Genomic DNA, 23,803 nt, shown 5'->3' with positions numbered 1-23,803 from the left:
CCTCCTCCTCCTCCTCCTCCTCCTCCCCCTGCCTCCCTCTCTCCCCCGGCCCCCCTTCTCTGGCTTAATGACTTCCACATGGGCCTCTGGCAGCTGGAGCCAAGCCTCCCAGCATTGTCTGAAATCTCCAAATTTAGAAGAAATATGAAAATTGTCAACCACTCCTTCCTTAGGGGGTAAAAGCAACATTCGGGACCGGGGGCAGGTCAAGGCAAGGCGGTCACGTGGCAGGCGCTCGGGCCAATGGGGGGCCCCGGGAAGACTCAGTACCCGCCTCACCCCAACACCAGGCTCGCCTCTTCAGCTCATATAAGGTAAAAGGCAGAGGGGCCTCTGTGGCCAAGGAGCAGCAGGCAAGGGGCTAAGGGGAGGGGGGCCCCGTGCCAGCCGTTTAAAAATGCCCCGTGGCAGTGAGGGGTGCCAGAGGCCCGGTCAAGTTAGTTGAGAAGCAATGACACCCCCAACAATCCCCTAAATGGGCTGGCCCCCGTATCCAGGCTGCAAGGAGCCACACCTGGACCAGACCCTGGCAGAGGTAAGAACCAGTGGCAGACACGGGGTCTGTGAGTGGGGGGGCATCTCTGGCGTCCTCCCCTGGGGACGCTATAGCCAGGGGTCTGGTCCTTGCTCTCTTGCTAACCTGCTCTGTGCTTCTACCTTTCTGGGCCTCAGTTTCCCCATCTGTACAGGAGCTGGACTGGGTGATCTCTACGTGCCCATCCTGCCCTGACCTGCGGTGCTATTGGCCGGGTGGACTCCTGGTGGCTGTGGTTAAATGGCGGTGGGAGCAGAGGGAGTGGCGGGTGGTAATGTCCTGTCGGCCCCAGCTTCACTGCCATGCCCAAGTCTGGGCCCGTCTCTCTGGCTTCTCCAGAGACACTGCTTCTTCCTTGTTCTGTGAGGTTTGATTTCACAGCTCCAAGAGCCTGGGGCTCCTGGCAAGGAAAACTGTTTTCAAATAATGGTTTCAAGAAGCAAAGCTGGAGGCAAAGCTATGTCAGCTCAGGCTCCAGCAGACAGTCAGAGAGGCAGGAAGGCCAGGGAGCTGGCCGGGGGATGGGGACGTGGGCTCCAGCCCCAGCTCGGCCTCTCGCTGCCTGGCCCTGTGGCCTTGGGCAGGCACCCTACCCTCTCTGGGCCATCTGTACCATGAAACCATTGGACAACATGGTGTCCATGCAGGATGTGGCTTCTTGAGCCCTATTGGAGCCGAAAAGATGGCGGGTGTCGGGATATTCCCGTGGAGTCCCTGAGCTGAGTCTGCCCTTTGACCAGAGGTTTAGAGTCCAGGCAGATGGCTGAAGCCCATGGCAGCTCTCGGAGCTTGAGCCTCAAGTGACAGAAAGGAGCTAAAGGGTCTCTGACTACAGGCTTGGCCAGGGGAGGACCAGCCAGAGCCCACAGCCCTGAGGCCTCAGGATGAGCCTGGCCCCTCTGCAGCCTCTGGTGGGTCTGGATCAGGAGGGGCAGGGACTCAGAGTGGGGGGGAAGATCGAACAGACAGCAGGGGTTTCAGGAGGGGTGACGCGGCGTGGTGGGGGCCTCGGAGGAAGGCAGGCGACGTGGGAGGTAGGGCTGTGCAGGGGTAGAGGCCTGGGAGCAGCACTGGAAGGCATGTAGGCAATATCGTTCTTGTGAATACGCTCTGGTCACATCTAGGGTCCAGAGTGGACACAGTCCTCCAGCACCAGCCCACCCAACACCCTCACCAGCCCCACCCGGATCCCATGAGGCCTGAGGCCATAATGGTCCGAAAGGAGACTCTGGAATCCAACTGCCTGGGTCCAGTTCTGGCTTGTTTACATACCAGAGAAGTGACCCTGGGCAAGTCACTTGCCATCCCTGAGCCTCAGCTTCCTCCTCTATAAAATGGGTCTGGTCTTGGTTCTAATGTCGGTTGGTTATCATGGAGAGTGAGGGACATAGGCACACAAGAGCAGGGTAAATGGGGCTGCTTTTACGTTACCACCAGGCCTTCCTCCACCTGAGGGGCAAACTGACCTCAGCTATGTTTAGAGAGAAGTGGGAATGAGACCCAGACAGGGAGCGCTCAGAGTTGCTAAAGAGAGAACAGGGTCTAGAAAGAGGCAGGAGGCATGAGTTCAAAGGTCAGAGGTTAAGGGGCACAGAGGAAGGATCAGCTTGAGATGCCTAAAAGGCTAGGTGAGGTCTCCTTTCCTGCATTTGTAGCACATTGTGTGGGCAGTGTGTCCCTCGGGGCGGTGTCTGAGCCGCTAGACACGCATCCACTGACAGGGAGTCCTGAGTGGGGCCCCAGAAATCTGCATTTCAAGCTCCCAGGAGAATTCGCACACATGTGGAGTTTTGAGAATGCTGGGCTGCCAAGCAGCCTGGGACCCTCGCAGACACAGCTGAAGCAACTGGGTCCACGAAAAGAGAGCGCTGCTGTAGGTCACACAGAGAGCTGATGACAGGGCTGGAACGGAACCGAAGATAGGAGAACACTTGCGATTGTTACTTTCTGGGCATTTCCAAAGGCCTTTACGTGAATTAATTCACTTAATCATCACAACAACCCTGTAATCATCATAGGTGTAATCATCATAGGTGTAATCACGATCCCCATTGTACAGATGAGGAAACTGAGGTGTAGAGGTTAACTGGCTTGCCTAAGGTCACACTTGTGCCAGCTGCCCCAGTTGCTCTGTCCCCGGGGCTCTCCCTCCCCCTGCCCTGCCCCCCGGCCACTGCACCCCGGAACTTCCTGTAGACCCTCCTACCCTCCAAGACCCTCAGGAATATACATGGAGGATTTCCTGGGAGCCAGGTACCAGGCTGAATGGCCTGTGGTATCATTCGATCCTCCCAGGATTAACAAGAGGCAGGAATCAGCATCGTTCCCTTATCCCTAATTTATTGAGAAGGAAACCACTGGAGTTTACCCAAGGTCATGTGACTAGAACGTGGCAGAGGGGATTTGAACCCAAGTCCAAACAATTTGGAGTCTGCAACTCCAAAAGGTTTGCTCTTAGCCTGCCCATCACGGCCCCTCTGAGAGCAGCGATGAGGAACCCCACTTCAGACAGGAGACGAGGCTAAGGGGGTGACCTCACCAGAACTTGCACCCGAGTGTTCTAGTTAGTGTCAAAGCCACTGCTTTCCCTTCAACCCCGCTGCTGCCCCAGGATGGAAAGGACCTTGCTCGTCGTTGGTTCCTAAGAACCACACTGCAGCTCTTTAAGCAAAATCAGCCCTTACCCAGACTGGCCAGTTGTGGGGAATTGCTGGTACACGTAGCTCTGAGGAATAGAAAGTTCCAGGCCCAGAGTCACCACGGACTCTCGGGGTTGTATCTGATTCCCCATGTGAGCCTGGAGGAGCTAGGGAGATGGTCTCTGAGGTCCTCACCACTGGGCTACGCCTGGGCCCTGCCTCAACTGCAACTTTCCAAGTGAACGGTCCCCAGGGCTCAGGGCCATGGGGTCGTGCAAAGAACCGCGATAAAGGCTTTTCCTGATTGTTGTTACTATGACTACTTTTGTCCATGTCTCCCAGTGCCCAGGAGCCAGAGTTTCTCTGAAACTGGTACCTAGAGAGGGAGATCGCACATGCCTGTCAACTGGACAGGACAGTGCCAGTTTATTTTCCAAGGTGGCCGCACCAGGTTACACTCCTACCAGCTGCATACGAGCAGCCCCCTCCTTGACTTCACTGAAAATTGTCAGATTTCTTGAAGTATGTATGTTAACACATTTTATTTTGTCTCTATCAAATTTGTATAATAAAGAATGACAGGAGGGCGCCTGGCTGGCCCAGTCAGTAGAGCATGCAACCCTTGATCTCAGGGTCGTGAGTTGAAGCCCCAGGTTGGGCCTAGAGCTTACTAAACTAAAAGGAAGAAACAAAAACGCTGCTCACCACTGTCCACATGGGAATCTCGCAATGTGCCCTGCGTGCACCACGTTGCGGAGCGTGCCGAAGGCCCTGGAGCAGGAGCGGGCACTGCCCTGGCGGCCGCCCCCAGCCCGGCAGTAGGCAAGACGCGCCAAGCGGAGGCCGCCTGCCAGATCAATCTGCAGGAATTCAGGGGAAAGAGCCCTCGGTGGCTGCCATCTCCTGACAGCCTGTCTATTCAGGCCCCACGGGGCTTCACCACTCACGCAAGAGCCCGCAGTGGCGGCCCCCTCCCCGCTTGCAAAAGAGGCTTGTTGGCAGCCATGCTTCTCCACCAGAAACCTTCCGTCCGGGTCAGAACACGCCTTCCTGCACGGCGCAATCACCCGTTCTCATGGCCCGTGGGGACCGACTCATCCAGGCCCCTTTGCGCTCAGATGAGGAAACCGAGGCCAACCCCGGAGCCAGGGCACTTTCACAGGAGGGTGAAACTCTGCCCAGAGGAAGAGGGGCCCGGGCTGGCGGGCCAGGGGGCTGCCAGAGAGGGGCTAAGACGCAAGAGGCTGGTGGTTAAAGGTGCCGAGTGGCGGTCAGGTGGCCTGGGTTTGAATTCCAGCTGTTCCTCTAGCACCTGTGACATCAGGCTTGCTAAGAAATTGCGAAGTCTCATCAGGGTATTGAGTTGTCTGGATTGAACGGGTTAAGACTCCTGAGACCCTCAGAACAGGGACTGGCACACAGGAAGTGCTCGACGACAGCTAACTGCTAAAATGTGATAACAGGGGTCCTCCCTCATCCACAGGGGACACGTTTCGAGACCCCCAGCGGACGCCTGAAGCCACAGGTAGTGCTGAGCCCTACGTGTACTATGTTTTTCCCTATCCATGCAAACCGATGACAAGGTTTAATGTATACGTCCCAGTAAGAGGTTAACGATAACTAATAATATAATAGAACAATGATAGCAATCTACTGTGATAGAACTTACGTGAACGTGGTCTCTCTCTCAAAATACTCTCCTGTACTACGCTCATCCCTCCTTGAGATGCTGGGAGACAGGCAAAGTGTCTACGTCATCACGTCGGCACTGTGACATAGCGTTGGGCTACCGTTGACTTTCTGAGGCTGCTTCAGAAAGTGGGTCATCTGCTTCTGGATGGCAGTCGACCATGAGTAACTGGAACTTCGGAGAAGCAGGGGGACTGCTATACTAAAGGCAGGCTCTTCGAGAAGCAAGGAGGCACCGTAGTGGGCTCCCACTCTTCTCTCCCCCGGGGGGATAAATGGCCCTTGTCCCCTCAAAAATAACAATTGCCGTATACCAAGTCTTCCCAAGGGCCGGGCCCTTTGCCCAGCACTCTCTGAGGTAAGCACCATCCCCTCTCTGGGGACCCAGAGGCTCAGAGAGGTTTAGTCATATGCCCAAAGTCACAGAGCTTGTAAGAGGCCAAGCCAGAGCTCAAACCCAGGTCTGGCTGACTCCAGAAGCCCTCCACTTACACTCCAGCACCACCCCAGTGAGTCTGTGAGCAAGAGTACTTCCAGTTCCTGCTGGCTGGTCTAAACGGCCCAACTCTTAGCATTTGGAAAGGGGACCATTGGAAGCCCAAAGGCACCTTCTTAATTAAGTGTTGTTATGGCAAGGGGATAGACAGAGCCCTTCCTCCTCACACTTGCTCAAAAATGCAAGCCTCAACCAAACAATCCTCCTTGCCAACGAGCACCCCTTCGTGTGAGCTGAGTACCCTTGGGGGCCCCATCAGTCCTGGGTGCCCCCGACCCAGCAGAGCCCATCAGAGATTTGAGGAGGGGGCAGTGAGCTAGACCAAGGCTGGAAGAAGCAGCCTCACCCCGGCTCCTTGTCAAGTGCCCATAACAGCCACAAGCCCAAGTCCCTCCTGAATGGCCCTCCTCTGCCTCAGGCCATGCTGCAAGGGAGACAGAAAAGCCCCAAACTGGGAAATACACTGGATCCTGTGAGCTTAACAGGAACACCACTCAGCTGCCACTAGCTTCCACCCCATACCCTCCTCCTACTCATTTGGGCAAACAGGGATGGGGGCAAAGGGTCCAGAGGGAGGCTGCCATCTCAGGATGGCATCCATAGTGCCCATGACACCGCCCCAGCTGGTCTACCAGGCTCGAAGGCCACTAGCCAGCCCACCTAGAGACTGCCAGGTCTCAAGCATGTGACCCAACAACCCCATTGAGTCCAAGGGTGTCGGCTGAGATAAGCTGGAACAAGATGGGAAGAAAGGGAAAGACTCAGGCTAAGACTCTGACCCCAGCTCTGTAGCCAACACGCTTGGGTAAGTTCCACTGTCCCTGTGGGCCCTTTGGGCTGTGATGGTCCATGATTTGGGATGGAAGGGAGATAGCTCAGGTCATCCCGCGTATGGTGGTGGCTGCCCGGACTCTCGGGGAGAGAAAATCTGGGGTAGAGGTGGTCAGAGCAGCAGGGGCAAGTTTTGGATAGACAGAGAAGAAAGCAGAAGGCTCTCTCGGTGGAGAGTTCTGCGTACGAAGGTATGGAGGCAGGACTAGAAGGACACTTTCAGAACAGCAAACAAGCCCGTTTGGCTGGAACAGAGAGTAGGCCTAACAGCTCGGTGAGATCCGAGGCTGGCAAAGTGGGGAAGGTTTGGTCATGGAGTGGCTTGAACAGCCTGAAACCAAAGCCCCATGGAGTGGTAGGAGTCCTTCTTGGTACCCGGCTCTGGGAGGGGGTCCCTGTCTTTTCTTAGCCTGTTTGACTCCTCAACTCCATACCACCAGGCCGAAAGCCCCAGTGCAGGCAAGAGACCTGGGGATTTGGACATTGGTGATTCTGAGATGTCTAATCATGGGACAGGAGACCTCAGAGTGGGGTCAGCAGGGGTAGGAAGGCCAAGGGCTGTAGTCACCGTCTGTAAACCTTGAAAGAGTTTTCTAGGGAACAGGAACGTATCCCTTCCAGCCCTCAAGGACAGAGCACGCAGCTCCAGAGAGGCCGATGTCAGTGGGATATTAGGAAGGAGTGAGTCCCCAATAGCCTGTCCAAAGAGAGATGAGGTGATTGGGAAGCAGTGAGCTCCCCATCACCAGAGGTATGCAAGCTTAGCACAGACACTGTGGAGAGAAATCAAACGTTAGAGGAGTTTGGGCCTCACGGCCTTTCCCACCACCAGCCTGGCTCTTCACATCACAGCCCTAGCTGCCTTGGGACAATCCTGCGGGACTGAGCTCCCCTGCCGCCTGGATGTCAAATTCCCAGCTAGGCATGACATCAGTTCTGCCCTGACTTCACAAGGGCCCTCGAGGGACCCTCCTCCCTCCCACTTCCTTTCACCCCACTGCTGTTTTTTGCCCTTCCCAGGGAGCGCCAGGACTGACCAGGGAGACCTGGAGCCTGGTTATAAGACTAGGTCCCCAGGGAACACTCAGCCGATGGCCTTCCACCCCGGCAGGAATGAGACAGAGGGGGCCAGGGTCCCTGGGAGCTCTGTTCACACGCCCCAGAGTCTACATGGAAATTCCAGGAGGGTCACAGGGAAGCTTCCAATTTAGAACAAGATGCTTTATTTTTGTTCCCCCTTTCTTTCCTGGCCCTCCTCTCCCCCAGCAGTGGGTGGGGGTGTCGCAGGAGGCTGGAAGAGGAAAGCAAGCCTCCTCTGTGGGCTGAGTCACAGAAAGAATGAGTGTGGAGAGATGAGGTGTGGGCAGATGGGAGGGGGAACCACACAGGGGCTGAGGAGGTAGACGGCCATGTGGGAAAGAGGAGAGGGAAGGGCAGAGTCCAGGGGTCAGCCAGGCCTGGGCTGTGTCCTGGGCAGTGAGCATGAGACGCTCCCGGACCCTCATGACCAGAGCTCTGTGAGCTATGGATTCAGGCTGGGGTCAGAGAATCAGCCCAGGTTCTCAGAATAGACAGAAGATCTCAGGATTAGGGCTCCCAGGGACCTTGGGCACAGGGTCCCCACCTCAATGCATGATAAAGCTACGGAGCAGTACCTGACCCATCTCATTCACCCTGGTGATCCTGGCAGATGCTTAGTAATCATTCCTGATGTTGAATTTTAAACTCATTGAGTCATAATCCTGTTAGAGCTAAAAGGGACCTCCAAGAGCATCAGGCCCCCTCCTCATGTTATAGAGGCAAAACCTGGAGGCCAACGGCAGGGAGGGACTGCCAGAGTGGCTGCCCAGCCCTGGGCATCCTTCTTTTGGCCTCTTCCCTGCCTCTCTCCAGAGATGGAAACTATGGTATGGTCCTTGAAGCCAAGGGAAGGGGACAGTGGAGAGGCAGGTGCCCCGCTGGGACGTAACTATCTCCAAGAAGGAGTCAAAAGATGGTGGTGTGTTTTGAGTTCTGGCTGCCCTGCCCAGGAAGGCCCTTTCCCTGGTCGGAGAGAATCCCCCAGATTGCTGGCTGCTGCAGACGGGAGGCCTCCTGCCCAGGAAAGAGCCCAAGGCTGGGAGGAGAAGCCCTTGGTTCTATTCTTGGCTCTGCCCCAACCCTTCGCATAACCTTGAGCATGACCATGAGCATGAGGCCTTTTCTAGCCTCAGTGTGTCCGGTGAGGGGGCCCCAGTCAGCTTAAACAGTCAGAGGATCCATCCACGATCTGCCTCCGTCTCCTGTGAGGCCTGGTCTCTCTCTGCCTTGGTCCATCTGAGCTTTGGCCTCAGCACAGGAAGTGGGCCAGGCCCAGGAAGGCACCAGTCGTCTGCAGGTTCCCCTCTGCCTGGGGGCTGCACATTCTGCGCCCGAGCTCTGCCGTCCAGCCTTGGAATTCCCAGAGAGGCAAAAAAGCGAAGAAGGACTTTAAGATTACCCCAGTGAGGGGATCTGAGATCAGAGAGGTTCAGCAGATCGCTCAAGGTCGCACAGCAAAACGGGGAAGTGGGTCTTGGGTCTCCTGATGCCCAGACCAGGGCTCTCTCCACTAACCACCGCCCTTTAGAATAACGGGCAAGGAAGCCATCCCCACGTAGGCCTGGGACCTATTTACCTTGACACCTCAAATGTCCACACAGGGAACCTACAGTCTCTTCCCCTCTCTCTGGGATACAGTTTCTTCTCAAAACAGGGAGATGGGGTGGACCAGATGTCTCTGTAAGCCCTTCCACCCCCATCCTGGCTCCGCCAGGACCCCAGAGCTCTCCAGCGTGGTCACCTCAGCCCTTGCTTCACAGAGGACGGAGCTACCCAGGCCAGAACATCCCACCAAATCAACCCCCCCCCACACACACACACACTGTCCCACTCCAGACCCCAGGGCTGGGCTTTGTCCAGAACTACAGGCTCTGGCCCAGCTCCCCCTCTGAGGATCTGAATTATTCTTACCATAAAAGGGCAAGCGTGCCTCTCTCCCGTCCCTGCTGCCAGCCCCGCTGGGGGAAAGGCTGAGCTATTTTTAGAAAACTCAAGGGTTTGCTCCTGAACTCAAGATGGAGTTTGTCTGAGCCTGCAGCCCGGGCGCCCCTTCCCCATCTCCCTCGCCCACCTTCTCTCCCTCTTCCCCCCTCCTCACCCCTCACTTCCTCTTCCTCTTCCCTCACTTTCTTCCCCTCCCTGCCTCTCTCCCTCTTGCCTTCACTCTCGGTCAGTCTCTCCTCCTTTGTTCTCCCTCTCTCCTCTCTCTTCCTCCCCCTCACTTCGCTCTTCTCCCCAGTCTCAGAGCCAGCTCCCCTCCCCCAATTCCCTCCTTCAGATCTTGCTTTGGGAGGATGGAGAAAGTAACACAGCTGCACCCCCATCCCCTTCTTAAACACTATTTACAACATAAATTCCAAACATCCACCATCTGGTTCTAGGAAGGGCCAAAAGATATTTAGAAAAGGAAGTCATGATTATTCCATCTTCAAAGCCAAAGGAACTTAAAGGCCCCCTCTCTCCCGCCTTCCTCCCAGGGCCTCTTTGCTAAGATCTAACAGATTAGGATCCCTCAGTGAGTGGAAAGGGTCAGTCCTGGCTGGGCCTCGGACCGCATCACTTTGCACTGGTGGCTTCTCTTCTCCGCACCTCAGTTTCCCTATCTGAGCAACGGGTGCATGACTAGAATGCTTCCGGCACTAATGTCCCGAGACTTTGAGTCCGGCTGCAGAAAATCCAGCTGGTTCACGTCCCTGGGGCCTGCTAGGGGCTGAGCAGTACGGTGGGATGGGGGAAAGGGACTGAGAGGCAGCTGGAGGTGCCCCAACCTCACGCCTTGATGCTCCTTCTCCTCGTTCCATGGAGATCCATGCAGACCTTCTTTCACACTGACACGAACACCGAAGGGATGGCCTGGGGTCAAGCCATCTCCCCTATCTATCTGTCCATGGAGTCCAGACCCCTCCCCACCACATCACAGTGAGGCCCAGAGACCCAAGGCATTTGTCTACAATCACACAGCTTGTCTACAGGTGACCTGGTGTCTAGCCTGCTGCTCTGTCCATCCAACACATTCCAGAAGAAGCCAGCATTTATATTATCCAAAAAAGCATCACTCAGTCTCAGCAAACTGGGACCTGGAGGTCCCAGCTCTTTGCAAAGTGGACAGGACAGAAGGGAGAACTAATCCCTTTATCCTGTTCCTTTGTGCTTTTTTTAAGCAGACAGCACGCAAGGGAGAAATACTGTGGACAAGAGGCATGATAACAACCAAAACGAGAAGTCTCCCTGCTTCTGAAGACATGCGGCCTTGCCAGGGCCCACACACTTACGCTTAACACTGAAAGATGCTTTCTCTGCTCACAACCGCCTTCCCATAAAAACGAACACAGGCCTGACAAAATGCCATGAGACACTGACCCAGGTTGTCACTCTGCCAAAATGGGGCCAGGAATAGTCCGGTCTCACAGGGGAGCTGTGGAAATGCGTGTTGGGCTGCCTGAAGCCAATCCTGAGCCTGACACTCACAGGCTGCCTGACCTTGAGGGAGTGCTGTAACCTCTGGGACCCTCAGTTTCTTCATCTGTAAAATGGGAATGACAATGGTAGCTAACTCCTAAGTGATTGTGAGAAAGCCTCTGTATGAGAAAGTACTTGGCATGTGTGAAGCACATTGAAAGCTATTGTTATGATTACAGCATGTCCCAGTGTAAGTCACTACGTGGTGGCTATTGTCACTGTCACTGCGTGTCCCTGTTTGTGTTCTCACTGGAAGGTCAGGGTGTAGGAGAGGCATGGGGAATCTTTTGCTCCCCCTCCTGGAGCCTGAGCACCTCCAGGCAGGCCTGGTCTTCTGGGCCGGGCAGGTGGGGGGCCCTCTCCTCTCCCTGTCCTCCCTTTTTCCTCCATCACTCTCCATGCAGCCTCGAACTGCATTCCCAGGGCCGGCTCAAAAGTCCCCAGCAGCAGCCTTCCCTGGGGAGGAAGTAGGGAGCGTGTGAGGCTAGTGAACTCAGCTGGGGTGTCAAGGGGGTGGAAGGGCGTCCTGGGAACAGAGGCCCAGAGAAGCCACGTAACAGAGGGGCCATGGAACGGGGCCCCACACGGTAGCTCCCACCCCAGCTTCCACATCTCTGGATGCCTCTCTGGACCTTTGCCCTCATCCTCCTGCTTCCCTTTCTCGTATGCCGATGCCTCACTGTGGGTCCAGCTGTGGGCTCATAATGGAAATCACAGCCATTTATGTGGGCTCACTACGTGCCACCAACTGACCTTGCACTTGACTTCGACTTCAGCTGACCTTCACAGACAAGCTGAGGCCGGGGACCAAGTTCAGAGAGGTGAAGCCACCAGCTCTCCATCACACAGCTAGAAAGAGCTGGGGGTGAGATTCAGTGCAGGCCTCCCTGGCTCCGGGGCCAGTGTTCTCTGTTCTTTGCAAATGTATGGTGGAAACCCCAGGACCCTGGAGCCCAAGAAGAGCACAGGCTGTAGGACATGCACACGCACGAGCGAGCCAGGGAAGGGGAGCTGAGGGCGGGGAGGCCTGTCCAGAGAGAACCGACCGTGGGCATGCGCTCATGTGCCTGCAGGGAGCCCCGACCTCAGCCCTCTCCCACTGCCGTGCCATCTGGCTCGCAGATGTGGCCCATTCCCAGGCCCTCGTGTTCCCTGGAAATGAGCAAGGCCAGCAGAGGGCACAGAGGCTTTTGCAATGACCCCAACGATGTGAGCTTCGTTTCGGGGTCATGCAGCCGGCCTGCCACTCTGGCTCAGGAGACAGCTGGATGGAGCATGAGCAGCCCTGGGGTCAAGTTCGCCTCGGGTTTCTGCCAGGGGACCATGAGCCTGGGCGCATCGCAGAGCCACTCAGTTAAGCAGGGACATTAGTCCTACCTCTGGCAGTGGTTGTGAGCGTACTTTCAGTTATGGAAGGAAGCCCTTCATAGGGTGAAAGCCTCGTGCAGCTGGAAGCCGTCACAGGTGGCCCCAGGGCCATCCCTTCAGCCTTGGCCACCGTGTTCACTGAAAGTTTTGACCTGCCCCTAACCAGCTCCTTTCTGATATATGAAGCGGAAGGTGGAGCCATTCGTCAGCGGGACCTCTGGAAAGCTTCCTTCCAGACCCCTTCTTCCACGATGGGCCTTAGTGTGCTGGGCAGGGCAGGGAAAGCGGCCCCGGGGAACTGCTTGCTACTCAGAAGGCTCCCTTTGAAAGCCAGGCAGGCAAAGCAGTGCAGTGGCTGCCTTGGGCCCAAGGAGCAGGCTCTTTAGGGCCTGGAAGATCCCAGCAGTCTCAGCCTGAGGCTTCTGAGGACCCCGCAGGAGGCCAGGCCCATCCTCAGGCTCTCGGAGCCTCCCTGGAAGCCAGGGTTCTGGCCACAGAGCCCCCCAGCATGCTTCTGAGAGGCGGTATCTCTGTTTCTTGCAGGCAAGGGTGCCGGCTGGTGGGAGCCACTCCTATGACCCTGACACTGGAGGAACAAGCACTCCAGAGAGGGCCCTCCTGAGGACCAGAGAGGAGGCCAGGCAGCAGGGGCCCTGAGAACAGAGCCGTGAGTGCCTCCCTCACCCCCACCTGGCTCCCACAACCCCTCCACAGCCCGACCCCTGCCACTGGAGGCTCAGGCAGGAGCCCTGCGCCTCAGGACGCACTCCCCATCCCAACCCTCAGAAGGACCGAGAAACCAGGTCTTGGGCATGGGAGGAGTTGAAGTAAGGCCCCTGCTGATGGAGGGGGTGCGGGCAATTCGGGGCAGCTAGGTGTGGGTTGTAAGTGGAAAGAAGTGGAGTCGAAGAAGGGAAAACCAGCCTGGAGGCAAAAATCCACCCCACCCCAGGCTCCCTATAAGCTAGCAAGGCAAAGCCTGTGTGCTACAGAGAATAACAGATTTGGGGGAACACGTGGAGAATGACAGCAATCTTTCCTGGGAAGGAGTAGACAGGGTCAGGCTCTAGGAACAGGCTGCACCTGGGGTTGGTAAGCCTTGTGATGACAGAACCAGCTCCGGGGGCTTAGAAATGGTCTGGGAGCTCAGGTGTGGGCCTGGGATGTGCCGCGCTTGGGCACACAGTGGGGCTCAAGAAACCGTAGCAGGTTTCCCCCCATCCGTCACTTTCTTCTTTTTTTTTTTTTTTAAAGATTTTATTTATTTATTTAACACAGATAGAGACAGCCAGCAAGAGAGGGAACACAAGCAGGGGGAGTGGGAGAGGAAGAAGCAGGCTCATAGCGGAGGAGCCTGATGTGGGGCTCGATCCCGGAACGCCGGGATCACGCCCTGAGCCGAAGGCAGACGCTTTAACCGCGGTGCCACCCAGGCGCCCCGACAGTCACTTTCTTCTACACTTGCCAGTTCCAGTTCCCTGTGTGTGGAGCAGGCAGGGTGAGGTATAGGCTCCATAAGACAGGTAGAGAAACTGAGGCACAAGGAAGTGAAGGAACTCACTCTCACAGACAGTCGCGGCACAGGGTTCTGGCACTAGATCTCATAAGGGTGGGAAGAGTAGACGAGGGTCTGATGGTGGGAGGAGGACGCAGGGCTCTGGCAAGAAGCTGACACTCCAGGACAGGTGACGAGGCCCAGGCCTGGCTTACATAATGCAGCACACCTGTTCACCCCTGCATGGCCCACACGTGCGAGCAAACGTGTGCTCCCGCACAGCGCGCACACCCGGCCGGAGCTCGCTAGCCAATGAGCCTCCGAGCCTGGGTCTAAAACAAATTGGATTAGGAGGGCTGCAGGCACCTTGTGTCCCCCCTCCCCCCACACCGTCCAGCTCCGACACTGAGCAGGCCCACAGAGCTGCCAGCTGCGGTCTCTCGGCCACGCTGACAGTCTGTCCTCAGCCCCGGAGACCTGCCCCCGGGCCCCAGGAAGAGAGCCAGGCGTCTGAGAGGATGCCAGGATGATGGACGGGCTAGCTCAAGAGTACACAGGATGCCGGCGCTTGTGCGAGGCTCGTTTCTGAGCTGTTCCCAGCAACTCGCCCCCACCTCCCCTCCCGCAGCCTCTCCCACGATCGCTGCCGCCAGGGCCCAGAGCCCAGGCCCCGAGCAGATCCGCCCTCGTCCCTCAGTCCCACAGCTGGGCAAGCGAGAACTGCTCAGCTTGGGAGACAACGGCCTGGGGACGAGACACAGGCAGGCATCATACAGGGAAGAGGAACTTAGGAACAGAGAGACAATGCCAATTATAAAAGTGACAGCTCCATGCTTTCTCATCCATTGCTTTGCACAATCCGTAGAGTGGGCCTGGGAGTTGGGAAATGAGGCCCATAGCACAGATGGGACTACGGCTGTTTGCTATTGAGTGATTCCACAACTTCCCTTCCCTGAATCCCGAGTCTGCTCCAGCCCTGTGTGGGGTGCTGGGAGCACCTACACAGAACACCTCCTTGGGCACTGGGCACTGGGCACTGGGGCCCCCCTGGTCTTCCGGGGAGCAGTGCCGTAGACGCCTTTTCCATATGGCACACGTGAGCGGCTGAATAGTATCCCCGAGAGCAGCCTCAGCAATCAGCCCCTCAGAACACAGACCCCGAAGTCGGCCCCGAGTTCAAACCCTGCCCTGCTCCCTTTCTAGCTGGAGAGCTGTGGTCCAGTAGGCCTCCCCAAGCCTGTTTTCCCTTCTACGAAATGGAGGTACAAAAGCTCCCCTTTTGTGGGGTTGACTGTGAGGATTAATGACTATTTTCCAAACCCCCATTTGACACGGGGAGAAACAGAGGCGAGAGAGGGAAAGGGCTCGGCCAAGGTCACACAGTGAGTTAGGGAGGAAGTCGGGACCAGGTGGAGACCCCCCCCCGCCCCTCCTCCCAGTACAGATCCTCCCCACTGACTCCACCCCAAGTAGCCCAGAGGCCATGTCAGGCGGCCAGCCTATACAGGCGACTCTGGGGACATGTCCTGGGACCCACTCTCCACCTTCAGCCCTGCCCCGGCCTCTGCAGCACCAGAGTCCCAGGTGAGCAGCAGTGGCCCCCAGCCCTCAGTGGTGGTGGAGGGTGGGGGAGCGCAGTGACGGGCTCCCAGCCCAGAGCGGCCTGGCCATATAAGGGAAGGAGCCAGGGAGGCCTCCTCACTCAGGCCTGGCGAGAAAACCCAGACAGCCACTGTTTATTTTCTCCTTCCCAGCCTCCCGGAGCTTCCCAGGAAGACAGAGGTTCCCCCCGGCTGGGCTCCGCAATATTTCCTGAAGACAGTGGGGTGCAGGGAGGGGAAATTGGCCCATTCTCTGGGAGCAACCCCCCAGACCGCCACCAGCCAGCACCAGGTAAGAATCTGCCCTATAGGAGTCCAAGGCCACCTGTTCAACCATCTCCTTTGACAGAGGGGAAATGGAGCCACAGAGAGGGGGAGCACCTGGGAGAAGGGACCACACCAGCTGGTGATAGAACTTGGGGCTCCCAAGTGACCCCCTGTCTCCCGACTGGGGTCCAAGAGTAAGAAGGAGCTTCTCGTGGGGCAAGGGAGTGCTACTGAACCCCTTCTCATTTGAAGGAAACCAGAGGTCAGGGCCAGCACTGTCTCCCTGCTGGGCAAGTAAGAAAAACTCAAGGGAAGAGTTCCCAGAGCCAGAGAGCCAAGAGGACACCCTTCCTGCATCTCTGCCCCTCCTTCCAGTCCACCCCCTCCTCCTCCAGGAAGCCCTCCCAGCTTCCCCCTGGGATGGGAACCTCTTTGTCCTCTAAGACCTTGGCAGTCGTTTCTCAGGCTCTCTCTTGTGCCACTTGGGTCTGCCCCCTATTTACCTTGCCAGGGACGTTTTCCTTCCATCTCAGCCTGTCCTCCAGGGCAAGGATCCAGTCAGGTTCAGTCCCACCTCCCCTTGGCAGGTAGAAGACCCCTCGGTTTGCAGAATGTTCAGGTGAAATGATTAGACCCTGTCCCAAACCCAGAGGATTGGTAAAGTGGCTGGGGGAGGGGACACTCAGCACAGAGGTTAAAAGGAGGGTGCCAGGGGCCGACTGTTCTGAGGTAGGAACCCAACTCAGCTCCTAACTCCATGGCCTTGGAAAATTCCCTTCCCACAGAGCCTTGGGGACACGAGAGGATTAGCACAACTAAAACAGTCAATAAATGACTGTTCTTATGACAGTCGGCATCACTGGATTTTTCTAGATACTAGGGAACAGAACGGCACAGCGTATAGCCAGAGGAGAGGGAGGCAAATAGGTTCCCTGGTCAAAGGCTGCTCTTCAAGGCCCTGTCCCTGCGTCAGAGTTTCTCCCACAGGAACGTGGGACTGCCTCCCATCTACTTTCCATCTCCATCCCCGGAAGAGGCACCACTTTTCCAATAAGATTTGGAGCCCAGAGGGGTGTGCTGAAAACAGCCCTCAACTCCCCTGCTTCAAGCCGGGCTGTGCCGGTGGAATCATCTCCTCCCATCTGGGTCCTCCACATGCAGGTGACAACATTGCCCTGCGGCCTCCCGAGCTGCACTGAAGGTTAGATGCCACGGGGCGCCGTTTCCCGAACCGTGGCCACTCAGATACCCCCTCTTGTGCTTCTCCCCTAATCTGCAAACAGTCCCAGTATCTCTACATTGAAGATGAGTCATTGCTACATTTGTACTGTCTGTGAAAACCTGTAACACTGCCCATCACGAGGAAATGAGGGTAAGAAGAAACGGAGCGAAAACGGAGCAGTGTTAATACACTTTCCCCTGGTCCTGGCTTGCAAGGCCCCGGGCCTGAGGCCGGAGAGAAGGAAGCAGGAGCTAGCAAAGTGTGGGAGACAGGAGAGCACCAGGCTTTCTCCCCTGTGGTAAACAGCACGCGGACAGGGAGTGACTCGGTCACTGTCTTCCACAGGCAGTGAGTGCTGAGGCCCCTGTAGGCCACAGAGCTGCTCCCTGCTCCAAAGGTGGTCTGGGGAAGGCTTCAGAGACAGTTGTGCACCAAGGAATGCAGGAGGCTAGCTTTATCAGCCTGGTTCCTGGTCCTGAAAGTTGACTTTGTTGGGACAACCCCTCACCCCGGCTGCTAACTGAAACCTCCAAGTGGGGCAGGCTGAGCATTTTCTCTCTCTTGTGGGGCTGGTGGGGGTGGGCCATCCGAGAGTGGAGCAGACAGGCTGTGGGCTGTCCAGGACCCCCAAGGTGGGTCCCGACATTGGAATCCTTCCCCAGCCAAATGCAGTTTGGACAGAGTTCCTGCAGGAGAATTCCACAGGCATTTCTTTGGCTGGGAACACCGCTGGAGGGGGCTGTCCCATGCAGGAAGCTACGGGGACTGACCTGCCCCAAGTGGCACACCTGAGAGAGACACTCTTCGGATCAGGGCCAGATTTCGGATTTCTTTTTTCTTTCTTTTTTTTTTTTTTTTTAAGATTTTATTTATTTATTTGACAGAGAGAGACAGCCAGCGAGAGAGGGAACACTAGCAGGGGGAGTGGGAGAGGAAGAAGCAGGCTCCCAGTGGAGGAGCCTGATGTGGGGCTCGATCCCATAACGCAGGGATCACGCCCTGAGCCGAAGGCAGACGCTTAACGACTGAGCCACCCAGGTGCCCCAGATTTCGGATTTCTGAGAGAGGCATAAGAGACACTTCTTTTTAAGGAGGTTTTTGTTTTGTTTTGTTTTGTTTTGTTTTGTTTTGTTTGCTTTCTTCCAGCCCTAAGGACAGGCTATCTACCCCCCTCCCCTTAGGCCTTCAGATATCTCTGAAAGTATCTGCCATCCATTTCAAGGCCCCCCCGCAGGAGACATCCAGCAAAGCAGGAAGGTCCTCCGAGGGCGCCCTGAGAACTTGGCGGGGCGGGAGGGGCAGGAGGAGCTCTGCCTGCTTGCTCAGAGAGCTTCCCACCCAAGCCAGGTCTCAAGAGGAAAATGAATTATCTACACGGGTCATTCAATCACCCACCAAATGGCATTCCCTGGAGCCCATCGCCATGTACGGAGGCCTCGGCAAGGCCCAAGGACACCCCCAAATTAACAAATGTAGGCACCCTCTCCAGGGAACTGCATACTAGCCCAGTCAGACCCAGATGCAAATAGCTCTGACACTGGAGAGAATGAGACTGAGGAAAATAATTCAGCCGTTGGAGCAATGCTTATAGAGCGGCTACACTGCCGGAAGCTGCTTTCAGGGGTGAGCACAGCCAGCCGGGTCCCTTCCCTCACGGATGGGCCGTGCAGCTCACAGATGTGGTGCAGGATTAGAAAGAGGGCACAGCATGCGTGAGGACGTGGACCGGGGTGTCATCGTGTCTGAGGAAGTCGAGGAGCTTCCCAGAAAAGGTGGCCTTCTGAGTGGGCACCAAGCCCACCAAGAGGAGCCGGTTAGGGGGCGTGAGGGGGAGCAGCTCAGCCCCCGAGAACCCAGAAGTGGTGGGCACAGGAGAAGAGGGAGACGCATCATGGTTTTTGGTGAGGGTTTCAGAAATGAGCTGGAAGGAGGGGAGCACTTTCAGGATCTTATGCATGGAAGAGATATGACCATATTTACATTTGGAAAATCACTCTGGAAGGATGTCTGGGAAGGATGGACGGGAAGTCGGGGGTGTGGGGGGTGGAGTGGAAGCAGGGACACCAGGTAGGAGGCCAAGGCTAACGTGTGATGGTGTAAACTATCGAGTACCATGAACGTGCTGTTTGGCTCGAGCATACAGAGCACGAAGGGGGCACAGGGTCCCCATATCGGATGAGTCCATTTATTGGAATGTCTAGGATTGGCCGCTCTCGAGACAGAAGGCGGTCCGCCCAGAGCGGGGTGCATGGGAGATGGGAGGGGCTGAGCGATAAGAGGGCCCTCCCCGGGGTGACGAAGTGTTCTAAAATTGATCACGACAGTGCTTGTTCAACTCGGTGAAAGGATTAAAAACCATTTCATGGTACACTTTAAGTGAGGGGGGGATCCCATCTCCATAAGGCTGGTTTTTAACAGAAGAGCAGGACAGGCAGGTGGAGGGTGGGTCGCAGAGGGCCGGGGGGCCAGGCGGGGCCGGGAGGGAGGCACGGCGGGGCCGTTAGAGCAGTCTGGGGGGGACGGCCGCGCGGGGGGGCCGCGGCACGCTGACGCCCGCTCTCCTGCCTCAGGTGGAACGGGGCAGCAGCTCCGCCGCGCCCTGTCTCCCAGCCTGAGGTGCAGTGCTGCATCTCTGGTCAGCTGGGAGTCTGAGATGAAGCACTGTAGCTCAGGAAGGGGGAAGCTCTTCTGCAGCGCCCCCCCCATGCGGCCTGGACGCGGTAAGTGGTGGCGGGGACTCGGGGACACCGGGAAGGACGGGAGCCTTTCCAGTCTCCGTGGGGCCGGCTGCTGGTGCCGAGGCAGCGTCTGGACTCAAGTCCTACCCGTGCCACGATCGGCTTCATGCTTCTGGCCGAATCCTGACTCCTCCGTGCACCCTGGTTGGCCCATCTGTAACTGAGGTGTCGGGCATTCAGTGGCGGCCGGTACCGGACACCCTGCCCCTGCTTTCTCTTTCTGAGCCCATGGCGGACGCTGCCCATCAGTCAGGCCATGCTTTCTTGAAGAGTTCAGATGCACCTTCGGATCCCTTCTCAACACTAAGTCCTGGAGAGCTACTGTTAATGATTCAGAGCTGAAACCCCACCGTCATTTGTGGATTGGATAATTCCTAAAAAGCCCTTGCATCCCAAAGGACAAAAGTCCTGAACTTTGAGTTAGGCTCCTCGTGCATTGGGTGCCTAACCTTGGCTCCAGGCTACTGCCTGAACCAATCCAGGCATGACACAAATGTCCGGCCTCAGAGGCTTCAGGCAAGCAAGAAATAGCAGAGAATCACCGGCTAAGCACAGTCTTCTTTAACGTCCCGACAAGCTTGGAAGGTGGCCAGTGTTCTTGACCCATTTTACAGATGGGAAGACTGAGGCTCAGTTAAACAATTCCCCCACAGCCAAGCAATGGTTGTGTCAGCCAGGATTGTAGTCTAATCAGTCTCCTTTCGGGTTTGTGATCTCACCCAGTCCAGGGCATGTGATTTTAGAACCGGGGGGTGGGGGAGCAGGAGGAGAGTATAGTAAATAAATCTGGTCTTCTCCTTTCATCTTGGGTCACTTTTCACAAAGACAGACGTAGAGAGTTTCCACTAATCCCACGGACTACCTTACTCCTATCCCTCCTCCCAGTCTGTATCTGTCGCACCTTATCCGGGAAGTCCTCTTCTCTCCCACTTGACAGTTGAGGAAAGCTGAGGCTACGGGGCTTGCTGGCGATCCCCAGGGAGGAAGTTGCCTTGAAGCAGATCTGCCCAGGGTTTAGACTCAAACCCTCCCTCTGGCTGGAGACTCAGGAACACACACAGCCCCAGCCGTCACGGGGGCGGGGGGCGCTGGGATGCCACCAGATGGTTTCTGGTCAACAGCGCGGCCTTTGACTACAGGAAAGGTACTTTCCAGGGCACTTGAAGTTCCAGTCACTGCTCCTGCTGGAGCAATCAGCCAGTTCTGCGATCCGTGGCGTCCACACTGACTCCTGCAGACGGGGCTGGATGCCGAAGAAGACTCTCGCCAGTCCTTAGGGACGTGGCAGGGCCTTGGTGCTGAACGCCCCTCTCTCACCTTGTCCTCACGGTCCAGTTTTCCCAGGAATCCCTTAGATGCTAAGATGGGGATTCCTGGAAATACTGTTCTTGAGGTCATGGTTTAGCGGCTGGACTCACCTCCCCCCCACCCAGAGCTGTCCCCGTGGGACCTCAGCTCACGCTCAGGATGAGGCCCAAGTAGAAGGCCATGCGCTGGAGGTAAGAGGGCTTGCACACGGGGTTCTTGACCTTGAAGCTGCTTTTACTTTCCATTTTGTCCATTTCGTAACGTTCCTATGAGGCTGGACCTGGGAACCTCACCACGGCTGTACTCTTGGGAAATTTGTCCAGGCACTCAGCTGAGGAGTGGTTGAGCCAGGTCACCATAAAGTATGTGCTTCTTCCTGTCCCCACCCCTGCCCCTTACCCTACTTCCTAGCACGCCATGTGGTGTGGGGCACAATATGGTGTCTACATTATTGATAAACTAATAAACGCACATGAGTATACTTTAGTAGTGTATTCAATGAGCTAGGTAAACTAAAAACCATAAGCCTTAGTTCAATTTGCAATGCAACCACAGAAAAATGAAAACTTCTTTCATCAAAGCCCAGAAGACAACAAAAGCTCGGAGCGCCCTCTTGTGGTGGTACCTGCCTCTACTTCCTTCCAGGAGCGCCAGGTCTCTGACACACGCAACACGTGCCCCGACATTCCTTTTGCCCCAGTCACCTTGCGTTAGCCCGCCCACCATCTCATTACCTATGATGCCTCCAGCACTTAGAGTTTAGTCCTAAGTCTATAGCCAGCCTGGCTTCGGCCTCAAATTTCTCAGTGTGGTTAGGCTGAGAGGTGAAGTGACCAGCCCAAGGTCACGCAGGCAGCTAAAGGCAGAACTAGATTTGATTCCAAGTTCAGGGGCCTGTGGCAATTCCTCAGCCAAAAGCAAAAACTACAAAAAGAAAGAAAAAGAAGACTCTGTCTGAATAGACACAGGGAATGCTGATGACCCAATGCCACAGACCCAAGGTGGTCCTGCTGCCCTAGAACTTTTGGCAGACTCTTCCTAGTGCTTTTCATGGAGTTGGTAGGGACGGTAGGTGCCATGGCCCCAGAATCCTCACCTGCGGGTCGGTCCCGTACTCCCAGGGACCAGATGGCTCTCACATGGTGCTCCAGCTCTCTTCCTAGCAGACAGTATTGAGGACATTTAAGATGGATGAGATCCCCTCCTCCTCCTATACAGAGTGGAGCCGGCCAGACCACAGAGATAGCTGACTTGCTCCTATTAAATAATAATTAATAATTAATAATAATAATAATAATGGCATCCAATCATTGACTATTTACAATTTGCCAGGCACCGTGCTAGACACTTCCCAGGCGTTGTCTCATTCAGTCCTCACTACAACCCAGTGAGGTAGGTTCTATCATTGTCTCCATTTCACAGATGAGGAAGCCAAGGCTCAGAGAGGTTAAGAGGCTTGCAAGGTCACCCACCTAATAATAAGCTGGGATCACATCAAGTCTGTGTTTATGCTTTTAACCTGCCTTTGCACCCTCCCTCCCGTGGGCCAGGCCTACCGGGCAGGCGGTCTCCCTGGGGCTTCCCCTGGGGAAGAGGGTAAAACAATCCTTCAGTGAGACCCAAGTGGTCCATCCTGTGCTCTGTGATTCTAATAAAGTGCTGGACCTTTGACTTGTGTCCTGTTTCTTCCTGGGAACATGGGGGCAGAGGGAGGGGGAGAAGGCAGGGGAAGAAACTGACAGCCTGTTTTAGTTTGTTGGGCTGCCCCAGCAATGTCGGACAGACTGGGGGGCTTAAACAAGAGAATTTTATTTTCTCAGAGGTCTGGAGGCTAGAAGTCTAAAATCAAGGTGTTGGCAAGGTTGGTTTCTCCTGGGGCCTCCCTCTCCGGCTTGTAGACGGCTGTGTTCTCACTATGCCTTCACTCCGCATGTGTCTGTACCCTCATTTCCTCTTGTGAGCCGGTCCTATTGGATCAGGGACCACCCAATGACCTCGTATAAGCTTAATTACCTCTGTAAAGACTCTCTCTCCAAATACAAGCACACTCTGAGTTACTGGGGGTTAGGGTTGCAACATGAATTGGGTGAGGGAGGACACAGTTCAGCCCAGAACAAAACCCCCGCTGAGACAATCCCCAGATGCCTTCCCTTTGTCAGTCACGTCCAGAGGCCAGTATAGATACCAACCAGGACCCACTTCGGGGCAGTCAGAAGCCCCAGGAAGCTTCCAGGCCACGTCCAGGAACACTCAGCTATGGAGGGTTAGGGATGGAAAGAGTCCCTCGAGGTAAGATCCATTGGGGTGGGACCAAGGCACGAGCCGAGGAGACTAGCCACACGACGACCTCTCCCCTTCAGTCCCAAAGGTGTGACTGACTGGGTCAAATAGGAAATCACACCTCACACAGGCGTAGGGTTCAGAGTGAACTCGGGACTTCCGCTGTACCACGGGCATCATGGCCAACACTTGGGGTCATTCGAAATACAATTGCTTCCCCTCTAGCATGACCCTCCAAGCTCTGCTACATTTTGAGGGGGGAAAAAATCCAACCACCTGACAAACAACCACTTACCTAACAATTCCCAGATGCACAAGGCCTCCCCACGTCTCTCCTTTGCACCCCGGCACAGGCGCTCCTCTTCCGAGGAGCCGGACGTCCCTGTGGCCGCCTGGGAGCCGCAGGGAGGGAGTGGGAGAGGCAGGCGGAGGGCAAGCCCCTGTCGCTGTGCACTCCACTCCACCCATCCCTACCATACACCGCCGCCCCCAGTTTTCACTTTTGAAACAGGGCCCAGTCAGAAGCTCACTGGCCTTGTCCTTGCAGTGGTTCCTTCTAGAACTCCCACTGCATACCCTGGGAACTTATCGCCAGCTGAGCTGGGCCTTCCTGACAGGGTCCCACACCGCAGACTGAGGTGGCCGGGTGCTGGCGGCGGGCAGGAGTAACAGCAGCTGTCCCACAGAAGGAGGACCCTCGTTATTCATCTCGGCTCAGCGCCCCCGGCCTTCGCTGCGCGGCCACGTGCGGGCATCCGGCGCTGGGGCTCCGGCAGCCAACGAGGCAACCAGAGG

General features: G+C 56.2%; 1 long non-coding RNA gene across 2 annotated transcripts; it reads left to right on the top strand.

The window, feature by feature from the left end:
* The first annotated feature begins 392 nt into the window (after positions 1 to 392).
* Positions 393 to 16,759, top strand: LOC103664609. 2 transcript variants are annotated; one of them, XR_569090.2, is made up of 4 exons: positions 393 to 535; positions 12,641 to 12,764; positions 15,347 to 15,485; positions 15,713 to 16,759. It is a non-coding gene; the product is annotated as an uncharacterized LOC103664609 (long non-coding RNA). The 2 variants fall into 2 exon arrangements; XR_569089.2 differs by having other exon boundaries at positions 15,347 to 16,759.
* The last annotated feature ends 7,044 nt before the right edge of the window (positions 16,760 to 23,803 follow it).

Source organism: Ursus maritimus, unplaced genomic scaffold (assembly GCF_017311325.1).
Source record: "Ursus maritimus isolate PB19 unplaced genomic scaffold, ASM1731132v1 scaffold_15, whole genome shotgun sequence".
NCBI classification, from domain to species: domain Eukaryota; kingdom Metazoa; phylum Chordata; class Mammalia; order Carnivora; family Ursidae; genus Ursus; species Ursus maritimus.
This window is presented reverse-complemented; position numbering and strand designations above follow the sequence as displayed.